Genomic DNA, 24391 nt, shown 5'->3' with positions numbered 1-24391 from the left:
TATCAATGTCACTCTGGAGACAATCTCTTGTTTACAAAAGTCTCCGTGATGACCAATGTAAACTGGCAAATTGTTTGATAACTGAAAGCTGGACACTAGCAAAACATATATTCAGCTTCCTTTGATATTACAGATGTGGCAGCAAAGACAATTGCATCTACCATGACACTCCACAGAAATCATGGCTGAGATCTTCTACTCTTCCTCCTGAAGCTCAATGTAAAATAAATAGCTTCACTTTGAGAACATAAGAATGACCAAACTGGGTCAGATCAAAGATCCACCTACCTCAGTATCCTGTCTTCCAACAGTGGCCAATGCCAGGTGCCCCAGAGGGAATGAACAGAACAGGTAATCATCAAGTGATCATTCCTTGTTGCCCATTCCTAGCTTCAGGCAAACAGAGGCTAGGGACACCATCCCTTCCCATCCTGGCTAAAAGCCATTGATGGACCTATTATCCATGAATTTATCTAGTTCTTCTTTGAACCCTGTTATAGTCTTGGCCTTCATGACATCCTCTTGCAAGGAGTTCCACAAGTTGGCTGTGTGGTGTGTGGAAAAAAATTTTCCTTTTGTGTGTGTTAATTTCATTTGGTGATCTCTAGCTCTTGTGTTATGAGAAGCAGTAAATAACACTTTTTCTACACCAGTCATGATTTTATAGACCTCTATCGTATCCCCCCTTGTCATCTCTGTTCCAAGCTGAAAAGTCCCAGCCTTATTAATCTCTCCTGAGACAGCAGCCATTCCATACCCCTAATCATTTTTGTTGCCCTTTTCTGTCCCTTTTCCAACTCCAATATATCTTTTTTGAGATGGGGTGACCACATCTGCATGCAGTGTTCAAGATGTGGGCATACCATGGATTTATATAGAGGGAATGTGATATTTTCTGTCATATTATCTATTCCTTTCTTAACGATTCCCAACATTCTCTTCACTTTTTTTTTACTGCCACTGCACATTGAGTGGATGTTTTCAGAGAACTGTCCACAAGGACTCCAAGATCTTTCTTGAGTGGTAACAGCTAATTTAGACCCCGTCATTTTATATGTATAGTTAGGATTACGTTTTCCAATGTGCATTACTTTGCATTTATCAACATTGAATTTAATCTGCCAATTTCATCCACCATCTCAGTTTTGAGAGATCCTTTTGTAGCTCTTCGCAGTTGCCTGAGACTTAACTATCTTGAGTAGTTTTGTATCATCTGCAAAATTTGCCACCTTCCTGTTTACCCCTTTTTTCCATGTCATTTATGAATATGTTGAATAGGACTGGGCCCAGGACAGACCCCTCGGGGACACCACTATTTACCTCTCTATTGTGAAAACTGACCATTTATTCCTACCCTTTGTTTCCTATCTTTTAACCAGTTACCAGTCCATGAGAGGACCTTCCCTCTTATCCCATGACTGCTTACTTTGCTTAAGAGCCTTTGGTGAAGGACCTCATCAAAGGCTTTCTGAAAATCTAAATATACTAGATCCAGTTGATTCCCCCTTGTCCACATGCTTCCAAGTGAGTTCAGGAGTTATCAGGGCTTTTACTCCACACATTTTCTGATACTGAAGACAGACGGCTGAAAAAAGCTTAATGCCTATATTAGAACGTTCCAGTTCTGTTTAGTTTAATGCCTATAGTCCCCTCCCTTTCAGCCTTAGATTGGTTTGCACCTCCTGAGCTAAAGACTGCATACATTCATATTGCTATCAGACCACATAGTTGCAAATATCTTCACTTCCCAGTTGGGCCTTTCAGCTGCCCCCAAAGGCTTATACAAAATGGCTATCTATAGCAGCAGCTTTTTTTAAGGCAGCAGGGTAGTTTTGTTTACCTTTATTTGGATGATTGTCTGCACAAAGCCTCATTAAATGTGGCCAAGGATATTCGTTTCACTAGTTTACTTTTTGAAAGATTAGGACATTTGATAAATAAGAGAGTCCCTTCATCCTACACAGGGAATTCTGTTCATAGAATCAGTTCTTGATTCACAAGAAGGCAAAACATTTCTGTCAGTAGAAAGATTTCAGAAGCTTCAATCTACCATACAGATACTACATAAAAATCCTCCTCAAAAAGTAATATTTTCCCAGGTCTATAGGGTCTCCTAGCTTCAGCAACATATATCACACATGATGCCAGGCTCAGCGTGACACCTCTTCAGCTTTGGCTGGTACAGAATTACAGACCAAGCACAGACAGCATATTCAGGACATTGTCTATCCTGAAGATAATTCTACTATTTGACATAGTGGACTCAGTGGGTGAATGTTCTGAAGGGGTTATCATTCAACCCCTACCTCTATATTGACAATCACCTCAGATTCTTCCCAGAGTAAGTGGGGAGCATATCTCGACAACCTATCTGTTCAAGATCATTGATCTTTTCAAGAAAAGTCACTACGTATAAGCATCCTAGGTTAAGAGTTATTTGTCTACCTCTCAAATCTTTTTTACCTGACATCCTGAAAGTAGTGCAGGTCATCACAGACAACATGACGGCATGTATTTTCTGAACCAACAGTGAGAAGATCACTGAGTTCTACAAAGAAGTGATCAAGTTAATGGGATTGGTATATCCACTACAACATCTACCCAATTGCTCTGCACCTACAAGCAAGGACAATGACATAGCAGATCAGATCATCGGAGATTTCATGCAATTACACAGATGGTTTCTAAATAACATTAATTCAAGATACTTTCAGTTTATGGGGGACTTCTGGACACAGATCTCTCCACCACCAGGCAGACCATGAAATGTCTCTATTTCTGCTCAAGAGGGGGCAGAGATAGTCTATCCATACTGGACACTTTGCCTCTAAATTGAGAACTGGGTCTATTACATGCTCTCTCCATCCCCACCACCATTTCTTATACAAAAGGTGATAACAAAAGATAAGACCCCATGCCACCAGGGTAATTCTAATTGCTCCATCATGGGCAAGATAACAATAGTATGTGGATTTTCTCTATCTTTCCAAGACAGCATACAAATTTCTTCCAGTGATGTCGAACATATTGCAGCAGAATAGGAACATCTTTTTCTACACCTAGATGCATGGGCTATAAAACTTTAATAGACCATGAAAAATATTTCACTTTGAAGGTACAACAGATTTTGATTAACACTAAGACAGTCAACAAGAAAGTATAATGAACTTAAGTGGTTCAGGTCCATGGACTGGATAAGTGACAAGTATATCAGGCACCAATTCAATGTGTTTTTGAATACTTCCTGAATGTACAGTCTCTGGATCATCTCTGAAAGTCCACTTAGTGGCACATGTGTTCATAAGTAATAAATCTGCCTTTGCACATGATACAGAAAAGAAATGTAAGAAAAGTCTGTTAATATATATCCATCAATAAAAGACCCAGAGCCATCATGAGATCTCAATTTAGTTTTAACATGCCCACGAACCCTCCTTTGAGACTATGGTGGATAGTTCTTTGTTTCATTAGTCTATTAAGATAGCTTTTTATAACAGACATTATATCAGCCAGGCTAGTGAGTAAGTTACATGCCCTCATGGCAGACCCCATCCCCCCCCCTTCACTATCTTTCATAGGGATACATTTTTGTCCTTGAGACTCACTTAAGACCACCATCCCAAGGTGGTCTCTAAATTTCATATTAATCAAGCAATTCACTTGCCAGTTTTGTTTCCTAGACCACATGCCCATAATAAGGAATCTATATTACATACCTTAGAAGAGTCTAAAAGAGCATTATCTTACTATATTAATAGTTTCAGAAGTCCCCAAACTTTTTATATCTTACACTGGCAACTGTAAAGGTCATTATGTAGGGTCAGACAGTGTATAGAAGAGGGATATAGGATTGTATTCATTCTTTCTCCTCTCAAGATTAGAACAAATTTACCTAGAGTAGTGGCTCCCTCTTCAGCATTCCCCAGACACATTTGCATTGTTGAGCTGTGTAAGGCTTCTTCATCACACTACAAAACACTATGATCTAGATCTGGCAACTAGACTAGATGTTCAGTTCAGGAGGACAGTACTCCAATTCCTGTTTGATTCGTACTTTGAGCTGCATCATCCATTCATGGGATACTGCTTGCTAAACTATACCATGAGTAGGAATATGCAGAGGACAATCAAACAAGAAATGGAGGTTTTACTTATAAATAGAATTAATTGAGATGGCCTCTGTATAGTCACACTCTCTGTCCACCTTCCCCTTCTTCTTGGAATTATGTAAAATCCTGACTTTGAGGAAGTGGTGGAAAGAACTGAGGTGATAGGGAATGTCACATCCCCTTTTACAGCCTCACTGTCAAAATATTGAGAAATACTAAGGGAAGGAGTGAGAAGGTCTGCATTTTATATTTGGCTTATCTCCAAACAAAGCCCTAAAAATGTGTTTTCCAGTATGCTGATACCCATATGCAAAGAATTTCTTTGAGGAAAAGGACCATATTAATTACATTTGTTATTTATGCATTTACCCCTCACCACTATTGTTTTAGAAAATATCCCTCATTTTTAGAGTCATCTGATAACACTTGCTGTGAATTGGTATATGCATTCTTCACTGATAAATTGGAAATGTTTTTCTTAGCTGAGGGAGACAGCATTGTGATAATTGTTAGAAATAGCTCATCTGCCAATGTACTCAAGTGCCTTCAAGTTCAAATATCTTCCTTGAGTTTTTTCTGTGTTCAGCCCCCTGGGAATTCCTGCAAATATGGCTTTCCCAAAGGCAAGAATATGCTGCCTTTAGTGAAGGGGAGGATGTTTATTGCTGAGCTGTTGTTCTCATAAAAGTGACCAAATAACCAATAGCTCAGCTTGTTAGTTGTTTATACAGTTTAACTCTTCCAGGCTGGACACAAATAAATGAAAAATAGCCATCCCCTATGAGCCAAGTTCAGCTCTTTAAGGGTAAACAAACATTTCACTAAAATTCACTAAGGACAGGCAGACATATCTGAACTGAGCTGTCAACTTATATTTGTCACACCTATAAATCCTGCCATGTTAGAGTGCTCTGCTCCCAGTATCCCAGAGTGCTTGGGGGGGGGGAGAATTCTTCAGGTTTATCTCTTTCTTTCCCCCCCCATGTATGCTTATTTGCTTTGAAATTCACAGTGTCTGTCTGTGTATAGATATATACACTCACACTCATTTTGTATACACATACCCAGATACTGCATATAAAGAATATAATAAAAATAAAATAAAGTTCATACTGATCAACAATTTCCTTCTCTCTCAAATGTGCATGATGCTTAGTGGATTACAAGCTATTCACAAATATACACTGTTTTTATATCTCTTGCACTTAATCCTTGAAATCACAAACCAGTAGTTGGATAGCAGAACTTTACGTGCAAAGTTTTTCCCCTCTCACCTCTGCCCCACCATTTTGTTTTACCATTAACAGGATGAAAATGTTTCTTATCAAGAATATCATCTTTGTTATCACCCCCTGCAAGTTAAAGCATAGTAAGCATCAGATGTCTCAGCCCTGGTCTACACTGTGGGGTTAGGTCAAATTTAGCTGCGTTAGATCGATTTAAAAATGACTGTGTCCACACAACCAACCCCGTTCTGTCGACCTAAAGGGCTCTTAAAATCGACTTCTGTACTCCTCCCTGACGAGGGAAGTAGCACTAAAATTGACCTTGCTAGGTCGAATTTGGGGTTGTGCAGACGCAAATCAACGGTATTGGCCTCCAGGAGCTAACCCAGAGTGCTCCACGGTGACCACTCTGGACAGCATTTTGAACTCCGATGCATGAGCCAGGTACACAGGAAAAACCCCGGGAACTTTTGAATTTCATTTCCTGTTTGGTAGGCGTGGCAAACTCAGCAGCACAGGTGACCATGCAGTCCTCCCAGAATCATAGAGCGTAGAATGTTTCTACTCTTCCCCTATCATCTCTGTCCCTGAGGTTATAGCAGATTAGATGGTGAAAAAAACACACTCGAGATGACATGTTTTCTGAGCTCATGCAGTCCTCCTGCACTGATAGGGCACAGCTTAATGCATGGAGGCATTCAGTGGCAGAGGCCAGGAAAGAATTAAGTGAGTGCAAAGAGCGCAGGCAAGACGTGATGCTAAGGCTAATGGGGGAGCAAACAGATATGATGAAGCATCTGTTGGAGCTTCAGGAAAACCAAAAAGAGCACAGACCCCCGCTGCATCCACTGTATAATTGCCTACCCTCCTCCCCATGTTCCATAGCTTCCTCACCCAGACGCCCAAGAACACGCGAGGGGGAGGCTATGGGCACCCAGCCACTCCATTCCAGAGGATGGCCCAAGCAACAGAAGGCTGTCATTCAAACAGTTTTATTTTTAGTGTGGCTACAATATGCAATGTGGCCTTGTCCTTCCCTCCTCCCCCACCCCACCCAGGCTACCTTGTCCATTATCTCATTTTTTTTAATTAATAAAGAAAGAATGCATGGTTTCAAAACAATAGTTACTTTATTTCAAAGGGGGGAGAGTGGTTGGCTTACAGGGAATTAAAATCAACAAAGGGGGCGGGTTTGCATCAAGGTGAAACACACACAACTGTCACACCGAAGCCTGGTCAGTCATGAAACTGGTTTTCAAAGCCACTCTGATGCGCAGCGTGCCTTGCTGTGCTCTTCTAATCACCCTGGTGTCTGGCTGCTCAAAATCAGACAGCAGGCAATTTGTCTCAATCTCCCACCCCGCCATAAACATCTTCCCCCTTACTCTCTCAGATATTATGGAGCACACAGCAAGCAGCAATAACAATGGGAATGTTGGTTGTGCTGAGGTCTGACCAACAGCACCAGCGAGCTTTTAAACATCCAAAGGCACATTCTACCACCATTCTGCACTTGCTCAGCCTATAGTTGAACTGCTCCTTACTACTGTCCAGGCTTCATGAGCCATGGGAGCAAGGGGTAGGCACAACCGCGCGGTGCTGCCGGCTGGGAGAGCAGCCTGAGGCAGAAGCCTCCAGCTTGCAGGAGAGCAGAGTTGCAGGGGAAGCGGTGGAGCCGTACACCATGGACAAGGACGGCTAGCAGTCCTACTGCACCGTCGGCTGTGAAGGCACCCAGGAGCTGCTGATGTGTAGCACTGCCAGCTGCTGCAGGTGCTTCTGCGTTGAATCCCTGGAGGTCCTGGTAGGGCAAGGTACTTCGGCCAAGGCAAAAGAGCAAGAGCCCTGGAGCTGTTACACGTGTCAACCACAGAAGTGCTATGGGGTGTTACAGTGCTGACCGGACTGGAATGTACGGATGCAAGACTTCTTCACCAGTGACAAAGGACAGGAATACGATGCACCTAAAATCTAAAAAGGCCTGTACATTTCCCAGAGTCACTTGATAACAGAATGTCAATGATTGCATTGGCTACTTGGATCACAGCAGCCCCCACAGTAGACTTGCCCAGAACAGCAACGGTGACAGTGAGGTGAGTGGGCTCCATGCTTGCCATGGTATGGCATCTGCACAGGTAACCCAGGAAAAAAGGTGCAAAATGATTGTCTGCCGTTGCTTTCACGGAGGGGGGGGCAACTGACGACATGTAACCAAACCCACCCGCGACAATGTTTTAGCCCCATTAGGCATTGGGATCTCAACCCAGAATTCCAATGGGCAGCGGAGAGTGCGGGAACTGTGGGATAGTTACCCACAGTGCACCGCTCCGTAAGTCAATGCTAGCCACGGTAGTGAGGATGCACTCCGCCAACTTAATGTGCTTAGTGTGGACATACGCAATCGACTATATAAAATTGAATTCTAAAAATCGACTTCTATAAAATCGACCTAATTTCATAGTGTAGATATACCCTCAGTTAATCATAGTATTTCTGATGTTGTGGGTTACTTGGTCTTCAAATTCTCTTTCCCCTAGTAACAGTGACCATGAATTCAGCTCTCACATTTGCTCTGACAGGCTGATGACTGATATCACAAGGCCACAGCTAAGAGTGGTTTATTACTTTCAGTGGGATTTCTTTAATGCAACCTCACAGCTGATGGGTGGGGTGAAGATTTAACTCAAAATTAAATTTCAGTAGGAGCCTTTTTATAAGAAAAATGGACTGAAAGAAAATAACACAGTGGAGAAAAATAAGGGATGAGGGGAGAGCTACATTTAACATGAATGTGATGATTTTAAAATGTACTGAATCATAACATCTGTGTTTGTCAGAACATATATGGACAGAAACTTTAGAGACAAACATAACAGAACAAATAGAGTAAGTGGCAAACTTCAACAAAAAATGAATTTGAGACCTTAAAGGGACATTGCTTGGAGAACTTTGGTCCAAAACGTAAGTTTTGTAAAAATCAATTTTAACCAAATCATAAAGCACTAAAAAATGTTTCCTTAAAAAAAAATCCAGTGGAAACAGATTATCAAATAAACATTCCTTTGCTGTTCTTACACTCAAATATTGCAGCCTTTTCCTAAAGAATGAAAATATACTAGTGAAATTTAGAAACTGACTAAAAAAAATGAAACTGGCATGTTTTTCATTGCAGGAACTAGGACAAATATGGAAATAAGCAGGCAGTATAAATACTGAAAAAAAAAGATTTTTAAAAGTATTCTCATTTTTTATATTCCAAGGTACGACTTGTCGTATAGGTAAGGAAACAGTATTTTTGGTCTGGTTTGTTTTTTCACATGTACAGGGGTGCTGGAACAATCTGTATAGTGGGGGTGCTGAGAGCCATTGAACCAAACTGTAAACTCTGTATATGATGGAAACCACTTCAAGCCGAGGGTGCAACAGCACCCACAGCACCCCTAGTTTCAGAACCTATGCACATGTATGAACTTTGTGTTATACAGAGCCTTCAAATTGAGATGCTGTAGTTTTCTGTTTAATATTCCTTTACGTTTCTAAGAACTCTAGCGACATGCAGAGACAGCTGCAATTTTTGTTCTCACTGTTGCTGGAGTCTATACAGAAGAAGCAAACACATAGGCTGGAAAGCATCCTTGCACAAGTGCAGAGCCTAGGTCTAAAACAGTGTGGTGATAGCCTGCATCTTTCTCATCCTGGGGCTAGTTCTTAGCCACCTGAACTGGAAGCAGGATGATGACTCCATTGCTCAGACAATGTCCTTATATCATCACCTCTCCCCCCAGTGCTGGCTAAGCCAATTCAAGGGATTGAGGTGTTTTATGTCTATCAGTCAGGGACCAGCTTGCATGTGGATAAAACCTCACCCAACTACCCCTTCCCTTCAACATATAAGGTAGCCATGTGCTAGGTGAACACAACAACATCAGCCTTCAGTGCAATAAAAGAACACTGGAAAATCTGATCCCTTTGGGGGGAGACAATCAGTATTTACCTACACAACACATGTATTTTCATACACAAATGACTGTATAGATGCCTACCTGTCCATCTAACATGCAAGTATCTGTCTGTACTCAAATAAAAGTGAACAATCATGCATGGATGTTGCACCTTCCTTTTTGAAAACTGGGTTTTCAAAAAGGCGACGAATAACTAAAAAGTTGTTCCAGTTATTTCAACATCAAACATGCATGTGTTCATATTCTATGCATGTTCTCAGAACTCACTATACAATATCTACAGTACAATGTGGTACAAAAAATAAGGCACATGTGAAATGATACAAAGTTTGCATTCTACTCTAAATATTGGAAGGCTTGTCTTATAAAAATCTCCTTGTTTTGAGGCAATTGGCTCCATAGAAGTGTGTGGTAAACTCAAGGGCCAGTATTTTGTTTTTGGGCTAAAGGTTATAGGTTCAAGTCTTGCACCACATCATGTTAATCATGCTGAAGTTGAAATGCATTGCACAATTAAAAGTAATATCCTTAGATGAGTTAGTGAATAAAGTGCCTATGTTGTCTTTCAGGGACAAAATAAAGATCTAATGGAACTTCTTTTAAGGAGAAGAGAGTAGCTGACATCCCAGCCAATATTCCAATAAAAATAGGTTCTTCCAATGTCTTTGAGTTGCTGTTGAATGTAATCACAGCCCCTTTTGGCTCTTCAGTTACTACAACATTCCTGGATTATGTTGACGTGATGGGGTGTTCATCCCACATCAGTCCTGAAGAGGTCAATGTTGGCTAGATGGGCCAATTAACCACATAGTCTACAGCTGGAGGGGAGTCAAGGCTCAATAATGCTTAATTAAGGATGAAGCTCACCTAGGCGGGAACAGGTGGGGCTTCTATAAGGCTGAGAAGAGACAGGCACTATAGGTAGAAGTAGTCTGTAATCATTTTTGATAGGAGGGAAGATTGTTAGAGAGTACAGGGTCTGGTAGGAAGCCAAGGTGGGAAGAAGCTGTGGGGGAAACTTTGACAGATGATAAACCTAAAAGTGTTAGGGGATAGGATGAGAGAGTAGTACAGGCTCTAGGGAAATAACAATCAGGCTGGGAATAAGTAGACCATCATTGTGGAGCATAGGGTCCCTGAGCTAGAACCTGGTGTAGAGGGTGCACCTGGGATTTCCATCTGCTTTGGGGCAAGTGGAACAGCCTGTGGCTGGAGAACTGAAGACTGCCTGGAATGGCAGAGGGATAGGTTGTCTCAGGACACTTTAACAGACACCAGAAAGGGACAGTTATAATGACTTTGCCACAAGGCAAAGTCCTAAAGAAGGAGCAGCCAAATCACAAAGATGACAACTATCCAGAGTGATAGAGAGTGAGAGTAAGACAATGGGCTGAGCAGCCCAAGGAGTGGGTGCCTGAACAGTGGTGAGCAAATCCTCGGATGAGCCATGAGAAGGTATGCCAGTAGTGAACCCTCTTACAGTTGAGTATGAAATATATCACCACGTATACAAAGTAACCTACTCCCAATGTAAATTGATTGAAGACTAAGGGCTAGATTATCATCTACTGCAAATCAGTTAAGCTCAATTGAATTCATTTCTTAAAGTAACAAACCTTACAGTAGGTGCACTCTTTAAATGTTTATTTCTTCAATATAGGAAAAAATTAATTGCAAAAGTACTAGCTGGCCCTATTTCCTGTTGTTACACAAAATTAATAAGAAAGTACACACTGAGAAAACAATGGAACCATAAGTGCCTACTAAATACTGTGCTTTAAAAGGCAACTGTTTTTTCTTGTAAAAGATTAACAAGAAATCATCAGATACTAGTAGATCAAAGCAAAAGGGGTGGCTTTGTGGGTTTTTTAATCATAAATGGCTTCACAGCTTTTTACCAAATTTTGCCTCTTAGGAGTTGGCCTCTGAAAATACATGTTTATAATGGAAACCTGAATTGAAGCATTATGAATGCAACAGTACAACTCCATATGTACTGTGCAGAGTAATTATTGGAGCATTTAGTTAGCAGCAGACACTACAGTCAAGATTGCAAAACAGTTTCAATAAGCCCGTTTTTAAATGCTGTGTCCATAACTTTCTGAAAAATAAGCTATTTGGGCTAAAATGTTTTATGCTTTGTGACTGGCTAATGAGTATTCTTTGTTTGTTTTTAAGTTTAAGCAAAATCCTATTAGCTTCTTTTAGGTTATTAGAGGATGGAAAAACATCCCCAAACAGTAGAAACATCATTAAAATGTTTGATATTTAACCTTACAAGATTTCCACCAATTTTGGAAACCATGGGATAGCAGGAGCTCTAGAAACATCATCACCATTCACATAGGGTGTCTTTTTTTTTTTTTGCTCCTTAGCAGCTGTCCCAATGTGGTCTGGTCTGTGGGGCTAGGCAAATATCTTGCCCTTTTCGATAGCTAGTGCAGATATTCCAGGGATTAATACTCAGTGATTTCCCACTACAGATCGTACAAGCTGCAACACAAAATAAATACAATAAAATTAAGGCTGAATAACAAATTGAAAAATAGGGATACTTCCAGACGCTCATTTTGTAGATTTCTCTGCATGCAAAAATATGAGCAGATCTTCTGTGTGTTTAGGGAGGAAATATGGCCTTGTAGTTAAAGGGTGTCTCTACACTTTGGGCTGGAGGTGTGATTCCCAGCTCATGGAGACAGACTTGTGCTCATTCTCCTTGAGCTAGCACACTAAAAAATGTGTTCCGTAGCAGTGTGAGCTGCAGGATGGACTAGCTGCCCCTCGTATGTGCCTAAGGTCTCTGATGGGTGCCTATTCAGGGCAGCTAGTCCCTTCTTCTGCAGCTACTTTCTATTTTTAGCATGTAAGCTCTATGAGAGCTAGCATGAGTGTGTCTCCTTGAGCTGGGAATTGCACCCTGAACTCAGTGCGGCATGCCTAAAGTGCTGGGCTGGGACTCGGGAGAGCAGGGTTTAATTCTTGGCTCTGCCAGACTTGCATGCTGTGAGCAAGTCACTTAGGGCCAGATCCTCAAAGGTATTTAGGTGCCTAACTCCCATTAATGTCAGTGTTTGTTAGCCATTTAAGTGGTAGATTTCTAGTGGTATTCCAGATGGACTGATAGGGAATGTAGTTCTGCAGTCATATGACTCTTAATGTGATTGATCCAGCATTGCCAACAAGTGTGACTCTTGTGATATTTGATGTTAATCTTAAAACCGCATCTCCTGGAATGATGTTAGTATTTGAGAGTTTCAGCTTTCATTTAAAACAAAAATTAAACTACATTTCTAACCCACGTAGTTACAGAGGAAAGCTGGAAAACATGAACCATAAAGGCTCAGAAACCAGAACACAAATAGAAAGAATGCATTTATTAACTTAATCGTGAGTTCAAAAAATAATCTCACATGCATCTTTTTATTTTATCATTACTAACATAAAGGAACCAGGGCCTAACTCATAATTTTTTTTAATACTTGGGGTTGTCAGTCCTGCTAATCAAATAATCAGTCAGAGAAAGACTAAGAGAGCAGGGAGTCATTCCCTTTGTGTCTCCCAGTAAAGCAACTGTTCCCTTCAAGTTGCTCTTATGAAAAAAAGTCTGAGTGGAACTGTGACCAGAAGTTGGTGAGAGGTCAGGGGCTGCCTGGAATTACTCTCAAAGCCCAGAGGGAAGAGGGCTCTGTGGGACTCTTGCTGCTGAGGAATAGGACTGTAGTGAAGCCCAGTACTGCCAACTCCAAACATTCAGAATTCACGGGTCAAGTCCCCCAAAGACCATTCAATAAAAAAAAAAATCAACTTGGGGTTCTTTACATTTATCTTCTGACTTTAAAAAAAAACATCACCACAATCATATAAAGGCTGGGAGCTTATTAATGAAAAGAGAGATTCTGCCATAACCCTATGACAACAGGACCAGGGACTTTCAGGAAAACACCAACTAACAGAGCGGGGGCAAACTATGGCCCGTGGGCCACTGGCCCACCAGGGCTTTGGATCTATCCTGTGGAATTGCCACCCCATGGTGCTGCAGGCCCAGTGCCGTTCCCAGAAGCAGCTGGCAGCACGTCTCTGCGGCCCCGGGGGGGCGGGGGGGACAGAGGTCTCTATCCGCTGCCCTCCCATGTAGGCACTGCTTCCCCCCACCCCTGCAGCTCCCATTGGCCGGGAGGGGAAACCACAGCCAGTGGGAGCTTTTGGGGGAGGTACCCGCAGGTGAGGGCAGAGAGTGGAGCCCTCTGCCCTGCCCCCCCCGCCCGGAGCCACAGGGATGTGGTGCTGGTTGCTTCCAGGAGCGGCGCAGGACCAGGGCAGGCAGGGAGCCGGCCTTAGCCCCGCTGTGTGCTGCTGCCACCCCAGAGGTGCTACAGGTAAGCTCCCCAACCCCCTGCCCTGAGCCCCCTGCTGTACCCTGCACCCCACCTGCACCGCAACCCCCTGCCGAGCCCTCTGTCACACTCCATGCCCCTCCCTGCACCCCAACCCCCTGCCCTGAGACCCCTCATACACTCCACCCCTCCTGTGCCCCAACCCCTTGCCCTGAGCCCCTTCCTGCACACCGTACTCCCTCCCACCCCCCCAGTCCCCTGTCCCAGCCCTACATTCATGGCCCTGCATGCAATTTCCCCACCCAGATGTGGCCATTGGGCCAAAAACTTTGCCCACCCCTGAATTAACATAAGAGTTGGCAACATTGGAAGCCCAAGCCAAAGGCTGAAAGGTCTATTCACAGACTAATAATTGGGCTGCAGAAGCCTGAAGCCAGCATGTAGATTGAAGGTGGTTTCCTGTGCAAGTATTGGAATTAAATGTTATATTAATAATCCAGATTCCTGAAGAGGAGTTTTCATTTGTAAGACTAGTTGTCTGGTGTGTTAACCCAGAGGCATTGAAGGAGGGGAAACTGAGCCTGCAGTGCACTTGATGAGGATGCAGAGGAGGTGACTCGCATCCAGGGCCATATAAATACCTAGATAGATGAAAGCAGAGCTATCCAGGTATTGTGATAGCTCTGCTTTATTAACATCTGCAACACTACAAAAATATTGGGGTCAGAGGAAGGGAGCAAGAGCCCTATCATGTCGACTGGTAGTTAACCAACAGCACAGTTGACAACCTAAGTGCCAAGTCTCATATTCTTGGTCTCATTCACACATGTGTTTAGTGGCTTTCCTTTATCACCTAAACAAACTCAAATGGCCTCTGGGGAAAAAAAAAGGCAACGTGCTTTTGGTGTGAATAAGATAATCCAAATAAAAACTGGTTATATTTTTCTGACAATTTTGAAATGTTTCACACACATAATTTGGGGGAGGGAAAATGTTCAAAATGTTTCTCAAAATGTACTCTAGTGTTAACAGTACTGTCAGTATTCTCTATCCTATTTCTAGGGAATACCTACTTCCCCTGGGACTATCTAGGGGTTAAAAAGTAAAAGAGAACCTCGTAAAGGCACCCCCCGTCAGACCCTATTGTACCACCCTTGCTCACTTTGGATACTACCGTACTCTGAAGAGGCTCGTTGGTGCTACTCAGTGTGCCCAAGGGTTGCAGATTCAGGCCCGTGGATTTTTTTCCATCTTCAAAGTGCTTTCTAAATATTAACTCGTTAGCCCTCCCAACACCACCTGTAAAGTATGTGTTATCACCATTTTCCAGCTAGATTAAATGATTTGTTTGGCACATCAGTGGCAGAACTGGAATTAGACTTCAGTAGTTCCTGGTTCTTAGTCCTGTCTCCACTCACTGGACTATGCTGCTTCTAATCTCTCTTCATTCCTCCGAGATAGATCACCTCATCTCTATGATACTGCACATTTCAAAGTTTGCTATTTAAACCTACGAAAAATAAACCAGATGCTGCAACAATACTATTTTAATTATATGCTTCCCAAAGGATGATGAACATTTTAAGACTATTAAAGGTAATCTTTTTTTCACAAAAATCATACCTATAAAATGATTAAGCAGATTACTTGCCAAGAAAAGTGCAAACTTTATTACAGAATTAACTTCATTATAGGCATGTAAAATGTATTGAACAATCAGAATAGGGTATGCACATCACAGAGCCACGCTCCACCTCGCCCCCATTTTGCTTCTAAACCAGTGTAAAACAAAATGCATAATAATGCTAATTAAGATGAAACATCATGTCTTAGCTTGACGAGTTGTCAATGAGTCTCACTGTGAGTGTTTGGTGGTGGGTTTTCTTTTTTCCCTCCACATTTACATTCCAAACTGAACAGAACATTCTTTAAACTAAATCTGTGCACTTATAATACACAACTCTGGGCAGCACTGTACCCTTTTCAGGAGGATAATGATCGTCTCACTCTCTAAACAAATTCTCCCTAAAGATTACAAAGAGAAACATTAGAGCTGAAATCAATCTTAGCAGCATGTATGGTGATGATACCTTGTTTTGCTAAAAGGCAGAGGCTATGTTGGACTCTTGAAATTTATATCTTTATTAACAAGCATGACACTGTAGCTTTTAGAGTTCTCTCTTATAAAACATGTATTTATTTAAACGCTTCCATTCCTTTTAGCCCCCCATATGCAAATTAGCATACAGAGTTATGAGAAACTTTCTTCTGAAAAATGCTAATTTATTCATTTTCTGCAGATGGTTGTAAACAACGTGAATCACCTCTAATGTGAAATTGTCAAATTTATTGCATGCAATCTTACCTCTTTCTGTCCTTTTCTGCCTGTCTTTCGATTATACACTATGGCTTTCTGGTCCAGCTAGTGAAAAATTATATTTTATCAACATTTTTTCCAAACTCTATAATGTTAAAGCCATAGGGACCATACACAATCTTATACATATGCTACTAAATTATTCTTTAAGTATGACTCCTTATATATGATCCTGGTCCTGCAGCTACTCAACATGAAGAAATACTGTTGACTTCAATGGGACTACATGACAAGGCTCTGTGTGTGTACTATAGATCACTTGGTTTTTCTGTATGTGTGAATGCTGAATTAGAAGTACTTCTAAACTATTAAGAGTTGGACATTGTGCTTACAGCTGACTGGGTGGTGGAATGGAAGGATGCATGTACAAACAATTTTTTTTGAAAATTTCTCTCATGTTTTAAAAATTTCATTTGCTTGTGCACTCTTGTCCCAGGTTGAGAAATGGATTTTGCCTCCCTGCCCACTCACTCAGGTAGTCTGGTTACTATAGCTTTGTGTGAGGGAATTGAAAGTCACTCCGCCTTTTAAAAACTACAGCAGTAAACAGTTCTAAGTGATCATTAAGCATTTTAACTTTTTGCACTGTTCCACTGTGAGGAAACACTTTTTTTTCTAGAACGCTGAAGGTATTTTTCTGAAAATCTTTAAGTGCATGTTAAATAGTAATCATCTGCTCAATGTATTTGATAAACAAGCAAACCAAAATCATTTTTCCAAATACTTGAGATGCTAAAAATATCCTGCCAATCTTGAATGCAAAGCCCTCATGCCAAATACTTCAAAAATAACTGATAAAAATTCTGAGTTGGTTTGAAATGGAACAGTGACCTTCATTGTGAAACTCATTTTTTTAAGCATGAGGAGACAACTTAAAAAGTTGGTGTGTAGTTATTTCAGAGAAAAGCATGAATGAATGTAACATACATCATAGGATACAAAACTGTGTTGTATTATGCACGTCTGGCCACATTCTGCGGTCAGCTACACCAGCATAAATTTGAAGTAACTCCATTAAAGTCAGTGGAGTCCCTCCAACTTTCCTCTGCTCATAGTGAAAGCAGTATTTGGTCCATAATGGGTCTGATCCTCCATTGCCTTTGTGTCGGCATTATACCCGTCTATAGTAGATGAAGCTTTTTACATCCATTCTGAACTCACCTTTCACAAGTGTAAATGACCTCACAAAGTAGAAAGGCAGTGGACAGGTGGGCCCAGAACTCTTGGCCTTTGGCTCAGATCCTAGACTACAGTCAGCACAATTAAGGGGGAAGTTGGTTGTAAGCCACTTCAGCACACTCAGTCCTGGAGGGGCCATCCAAGAGAGAAGGCCACTAGGCCAGACTCTGACAAAGTAGTGACACCTTAAGGCTGCTCTACTTCCCAGTGGCTGCTAATAGACCCCTAATGTGCTGTTCCAGTAGCTGTACATTGCCAGGGAATAGAAACATCCTAGCTACAGTCTGTGCTATGGGGACAAGAAGTGGGGTAGTGCAGGAGCCACTCTGGGATACACTGCCTAAGAATCCTCCCAAACAGGGGGACCTCTCTAACTGCTATCTAAGTCAGGTTTTAGGCCAACTTATGCAGCCAGAGTAGCACACGGCGACATTAGCAGGGTGCAGGATCTAGCCCTCTGTTTAACTACTTTTACAGTAGTTTGTTAGTCTACCATTCTGTGAAAACAACATGATGTATTATGTCATTAAGCCCACAAAGGTAAAGCCTTTTTTTTTTAAAACATAAAGAACACTTATACACATCTTAAAATATGATAAAACCATAAAAGGTTTTGGGGGAGCTTGAAAAGTATCTACAGTAATGAACTGCTAGCCTGTACTGAAACTTGGAGGGAAAATGAAAGGTGGAAATGATATTCACTGAAGAATATTTTCCACTGGGGACTCCACTGGCATTCAGTTGTCTCATTTAATTATCACTTTCCTGATCCAACCATTATTCATGAGCTGCTTCTTGTTCTTAAAGAGCTCTGAGCTGTGCTTGCCAATATTATGGCATATTATGAAGCACAGTTATGCAGCAAGGGGGTTGGGGTGATAATGCATTGGTCTACACTGCTGGCATGTTTTCTGTTTGAACTCATCAGCTGCCAGAAGAATGCAGAGCTCTTTATTCAAAGCCAGAAAATCAAATGGTTTTTCAGCATTGTGCACTATTTGGCAGGCATCACATTCTTTTGCATTATTTAGGTAGAATATAGACCATTCAATTTGCATAGCACATAAGCAGTATGAATCATTTGCATGGGATTTACACTAGTTGCCATGTGATTGCATTCCTGTCTGTAACAATGGAGAAAGAAATGCACAGAAAGGAAAGTTCCTAACAGACGTAGGCAGCACCCGCTGGAGTAGTTTTGAGATGAATATTAATTGGCATTGGTTTTATCTAGATGTGAAGCTGAAGTATATTCATCTTTGTTTCTTCATGCCCCCTCTGCCCAAATTAAGTGCATAGTTTTTTAGTGGAATTATACAATGCAAATTTACTTGGTCTGGATCTCTGTCTCTCTCTCTCTCTCATTCTCTCTCTATGTCCAGGGTAATAATAGTCATTAATAGCTAAAGAAAAAAAATCTGTTCTCCTAAATACTTCTCTAACCATGTCACAGCTAATTTAAAGAAAAAATGTATAATTTCTGTTCTAAACCATTGAATTTAGTTTATAATAGAAATAATCCTGAGGAAATTGGTCCTTAATGAAGTTAACAACCAGTTTGTTAGAGTGTTAGCTGCCCTTGGCTTCACCCCAGGCCATTAAGTCAAAAACCATCACTTGTTAATAATGACTGATTTCAAAAAAAAAATTACTGCTTAAATAGTGAACTGGGGTTGATAAGCATTTAGATAAACTTAACACATTTAAGGGTTTTTTTTTGTTTTTGTCAGCAAATAACGTTAACATTCTTCAGAACTTTTTATTAGGCATGAAAAGTATAAGCAGAATATAACAGTGGGTCTGATTCTCCTCTCACCTCAGTTCTACATAAATGCAATCTCATTGAGAAGCAAAGCTACTCCCAATTTACATTGGGATGAGAGGCAAATCAAGCCCAGTGTGTTTTATGCATTGTAGATCAAATGTTCTTCTCACGCCAAATTATCATGAAGAAGGGCTTGATGTAAGCTCAAAAGCTTGACTCTCTCACCTACAGAAGTTAGTCCAATAAAAGATATTACCTCACCCATCTTGTCTCTCTACTATTCTGGGACCAACACGGCTACAACAGCACTGCATCCAAATTATCCTGTAAAACTCCCAAAGTTCACTGAGTTGAATGGAAAAAACAGAGAGAATTTAATGCAGAGGACCAAAATTAGACATTTGGAAACCAGGTGTAATTCCCTAAAATTTGGTAGAGTTGTCAAAAGAGTGGCAAACAGGTCTAATTTGGCCCTGAATAATACATTACCTGAAAATTTATTATGTGCAAAAGCCTCAGAAGTCATTCAAATCTTTTAGTGACTTTGCAGGGAGCAGGAGCAAGGCCTGCAGGTGTGATGAGAAGATTATGTCATGGGTGTGATCCCTGCCATTCCAGCCCCAGGGCTAACACCTGTATCTGCAGGTCCCTGTGTGGTTGCAGTATTGATGCTGCCACCTAACAGCTCTGGCAGAGTACTGGCCAATGGTCTGTGAGCCTTGTAGCATCACTGACTGTGCTCTCACGGAGGCCCTGACTAATGGCACATACCTGTTCCCTGATTGGGATGGGCATGCTATTTAGGGCCTAGGGGAAACACGTGCTGCCTATCTGTATACTAAGGTAGATCCCTGATGTGCTGCTAAGACAGACCTTGCCTAGTTCCTGTTTTCTTGCCTTTTACTCCTGCCGTGCACCAAGCCTTGCTCCAGGTAATTCAGTTCTGACCCTTGGCTCTGGCATCTAGCTTGTGGCTCTGGCTCTGACCTAGCTTTCCTTTCCTCATGCCTGACTCCTGCTCTGACTGCTAGTTATGACTGCCCACACGCTGATTCTTGACACAGGGTTTGCCCTAATATTCTTTCTCATATCTAAATATATAACACTAGTATAGAGCTGTGGGCTGAGGAATGAGGATAGTATGCCAGATTCTGATATCCATTTTAATTTGATGAAACTACTGCAGAATTACCTCTGTGTAACCGAAAGCAGAGCTTGGCCCAAACCCCTTAGTCAAAGTTGTAATTGCCTACTCTAGTGTGTGCATTAAAAGAGCAACTGCAGACACTCCATGCCACTCAAACAGATAGTAAACCAGTATCCCTATTTAGCTGTGCATCCCATCATCCCTTACATGGCCTGTCCCTGCCATGCCATCCTAAACCGCAGGGTATGCATGACCAGAACAGAGCCCTTTCTCTCTGCAGCATGCAAAGTATAGAGAAGCCCCGCTGAATGGCAGGTTTAAGGACTCGTAGAAAGGTTCCATTCCTGCCAAACCTATCCTCCCCCATGTAAGCGCTTGCGGGACTGAGTTTTGTGTTATGTAGTTTATCTGCTGCTTTTTATAATAAGATGTATATCGAGCTGAGACTTCAAGATTTTTCTAGGGATTTTTCCATGTACTCTGTTGGAAGTGGATCCAGTTCTTACCTCTGGTGTTTGCTTTATGATTTTCTTGTTGCATTTTATTTTCTTTAATTGCCTATTAACTACTCAAGTTCTGGGCCTGATCCCAGCTCACATGAGTGGCATGCATTCATGTGTGTAGTCCATTGGCATCACTGGGTGAATGAATAAGGATCATTCATGTGTGTAAGATTATCAGTATCAAGACATCCCTTTCTTTCCTTGGAAAGATAGTGTGTATTTAGTGCAGTGATGTGCTATACTGTTTTTAGTAGCATGGTTCACCACAATGTAATGGAGATCCTGCAGGGGTATGTAGCCAGTATACAGACTTGTATACTACACATCATCTTTACTTGCAGTGCAGTGGGGATAGGGGGTGTGGTTATTGAAAAGAGGGTACAGCTCCTATACTCCCGTCCCAGGCTAGTTTTTCAGCCCTTGTGGTTTACAGGCTAGCATTATTTATATTGGTGCATGGCAAAAGAATTGCACACAGCAGCAATTTGAGAAGGGTAATGCAAGTGGGAGTTTTGCATACCACCCTCTGTTTTGTGTTCTGTGCATTTTGTTAGTGACTGGCCTTGTATTCCTGTTCTGAACAGGACACTACTTCAAACAATTACCTTTCAACCCCAACCATCAAATAATTATTTACCTGTCCCAAAAGATACATCAGTAGACAGCCTGGAAAATGTCAGCATAAAATTTTCAGACCTTCACAAGGCACCAGAAATACTATCATTGTCCTTTTAATTTATGGTACAGTTTTTGTCCTGTCTTACGACAGGAATCATGTGTTCATAGTGTTGCAAAGTCCCAAGAAATTGCTTTGGCAGCTACCAAAAGCCTCAATCATTCACAAGATGTGTATCCATTCCTATGTACTACTGCCTTCTTTTATGTATCGTGTACCAGGTGTATTTGCTTTACAGTTAACACCAAAGGGGTTGATTATTTGGGGCTTGATCATACCCGTGATCTGCATGTGGTGGGTCACCTACCAAACCCTTTTCTCCCTTTTATAGAACAATTTTGGGGAAAGTCTACAGAGTGTCCTCTCCACAGAACCCTTTGGTATTTCCAAAGGAGAGATGATCTTGCAACCATGCACACTTACACACAAGTTGCATTGTCACAACATGTATTTATAAAACTACTTTTTGTTTAGAGATTTAAAATAAAGCTATTGATCTTAAAACAGGGCATATATTGGAAACAAAGTCTGTGCACAGGTGAGTGAGAACTTCTGACAGGGCTATGCTACTACAATAATCTAAGAAATGACATTCACTGGTAGGATCTTGAATTGCTGGCCACAACCCTTGTGGTTATGTTTTTGATACTATAGACCTGCATAATCTTTGTGAGAATATTCATGGTTTTCCAAACCTCTTTACTGTGTGACTGGTCCACAATGAGGATCCCATGTGCAGTTAATACCTTGATCAGGAGATACAGGTGACTGACAGATGGATTTCAGTGACAGGGGAGGATGGTTGCTATATGCCCGCTCTCACTTACCAAGCATTTGACTGGATCCAGCAGGGTCAGGACTCCCACAATATAACCAATAATATTGGGTAGGAACATAAGAACGGCCATACTGGGTCAGACCAAAATTCTATCTAGCACAGTATCCTGTCTTCTGACAGTGGCCAATGCCAGGTGCCCCAGAGGGAATGAACAAAACAGGTAATCATCAAGTGATCCATCCCCTGTCACCCATTCCCAGCTTCTGGCAAACAGCCTCTGCCTAGCTCTAGAATTTGATCCACCTCAAAATCCTTCCATCTCCAGCAAGATAGATGGTACCAAAAGGGGATCTTTGACTGTGAAAACTCCCCCTATAGGCACAAGATCCACCAATGAAATAACAGGTCTCATTTACCTCTGGGAGGTGGCCCTTTTAGCCTTTATCAGCACTGCATGTTGCAACAAGCTAAACAGTATTATCTCTCCTAATATTAAACTTTCAAGTTGTATTCCTTTCAACCCAACTGTGTCTCCAAGGCAAAACCACCAGACCTTGCCCAGTTTGACCCAATAGGAAAAAATTCCTTCCTGATCCCAATTGATCAGACCCCCAGCTTACTGAAGAACACAGCTTCTACACTACAATGAAGGAGAAGGAGAGTCAACAGCAAAAGGGGCAAGAGACCTCTGAAATGCCCAGGATAAATGTAAATAGATGTGTGGATGGGGAAAATGAGAGCCAATCACCCTACTTGGTCCCTAAAGCCCATCAATGAGAGGTGGAGAAAGGGTCTGGGTCCTGCCTCACCAACATGTGATCTCACCTCCTTCCTCCCATTTGCTGTGTCTCTACCGTCTCAATGGCACAAGAGAATCCTACCACAGCATAGAGTTGCTCATTCTTTTTTCCTTGTCCTATAATTGAAAATGAGAGTGTACCCCTAGTGTCATGTCTTCTAGAGACTGTGAGGGACAACTTGATACAGTTGTCAACTGAATAATGCATGATTATCCCTGCCACTCCCTAAAATGATCCAGTGTCTGAATCTATACAAAATAATGTTGTGTCCCATACACTGCACAGGATAACTTAAGAATAGTGGTCCTGGAGATACAAACAGGTTGTGTAGCAATGTTTCTAGCTCCGTGGTGAAAACTAAATTCCTCACTGGATACCAGTCTGTTATCACTCCCTGTGTTTTTGTATTTGTCCACCTTCCTACTCTCCATCTTGCTACTTATTCCTTCCTAAATTGCTTCTTTAACTTAAAATCTTATGAATTACTTATCATGCAATTAAAGTGCCACAAAACTATCATTGTCTATCATTAGACAATCCACTGTTCAATTTTGTAAATGTGATTGAGCTGGCAATGGTTAAATTGGTAAATTTTGGGAAAGATAATAGCTATATGAAGTTCATATTCAGTTTATTTTCCTTCTGTTTCTCCTTGCCTCTTTAAATCTAGGCTGTTATCACCGATTTCAGAGGGTGTGGGGGTTGGTTGGTGGGGGGAAGGGGTCTCTTTAAAAAAAAATGCAGTGCAGCAGAAAATGAAGGCATTCCTGGTCTGCAGCTCTGTTCTTTCACCTATGCTTTCCAGTTGTTTTATGCTATTCTTCTATTTTGTGTACTGACGTAAATTACTGCCATCTTCTCATATAAGTCCTCTGAATCTTGTGGGTTTCATTTCTGTACAGGTTGGTAACCTCTGGTGCACACAAAATTAACAAAGTTTGGACCTAATCTTTCTGCTGTTGATATAATGGCAATATCACCTTAACTCCAGTGGGATCAGGCCCCTTAGAATGACCACAAAATCAGAGGAGCAGACACTCACATCTTCAGATGAGTTTCCTTCTATCACCAGCAGCCTCCTCTGGTTCTTTCACACAAAAGACGCCTATAATTTTTTTGACGATACAGAGATTGGCCTTCCATGTACAGTTCTATCCCACTGTAAACAGTCAAGGCACCTTCTTTGGGAATGCCTCATTTCTCAACAGCATCTAAATGTTGGAGTATATATTATAGAAAAGTGGCCAGAGCCTGGGACTGGCCACGCTGTAGCCAGTGAAGCTCACAATGGGGTGGGAGGGGGGAGAAGAATGGTTTCAGGGGACCATAAGACACTTTTATATTATCTCGATCTCGGGGTCACCAGGTGCCAGATCAATCCCTAGCACAAGCTAGAGAAGCCTTGTGGTTGCTGTCTTGCACTCAGCTCCCATTTCCCATTCTGAGACCCAGGTGGAGGTCTGGTTACTGCTATGTCCCCTAAACCAGAAGCTGCTACACTGCCCTTACACGATCCAAAGATAATCACCATAGGA

This window comes from Eretmochelys imbricata, chromosome 5 (assembly GCF_965152235.1).
Source record: "Eretmochelys imbricata isolate rEreImb1 chromosome 5, rEreImb1.hap1, whole genome shotgun sequence".
Taxonomy (NCBI): Eukaryota; Metazoa; Chordata; order Testudines; family Cheloniidae; genus Eretmochelys; species Eretmochelys imbricata.
Note: the sequence above shows the minus strand (reverse complement) of the source record.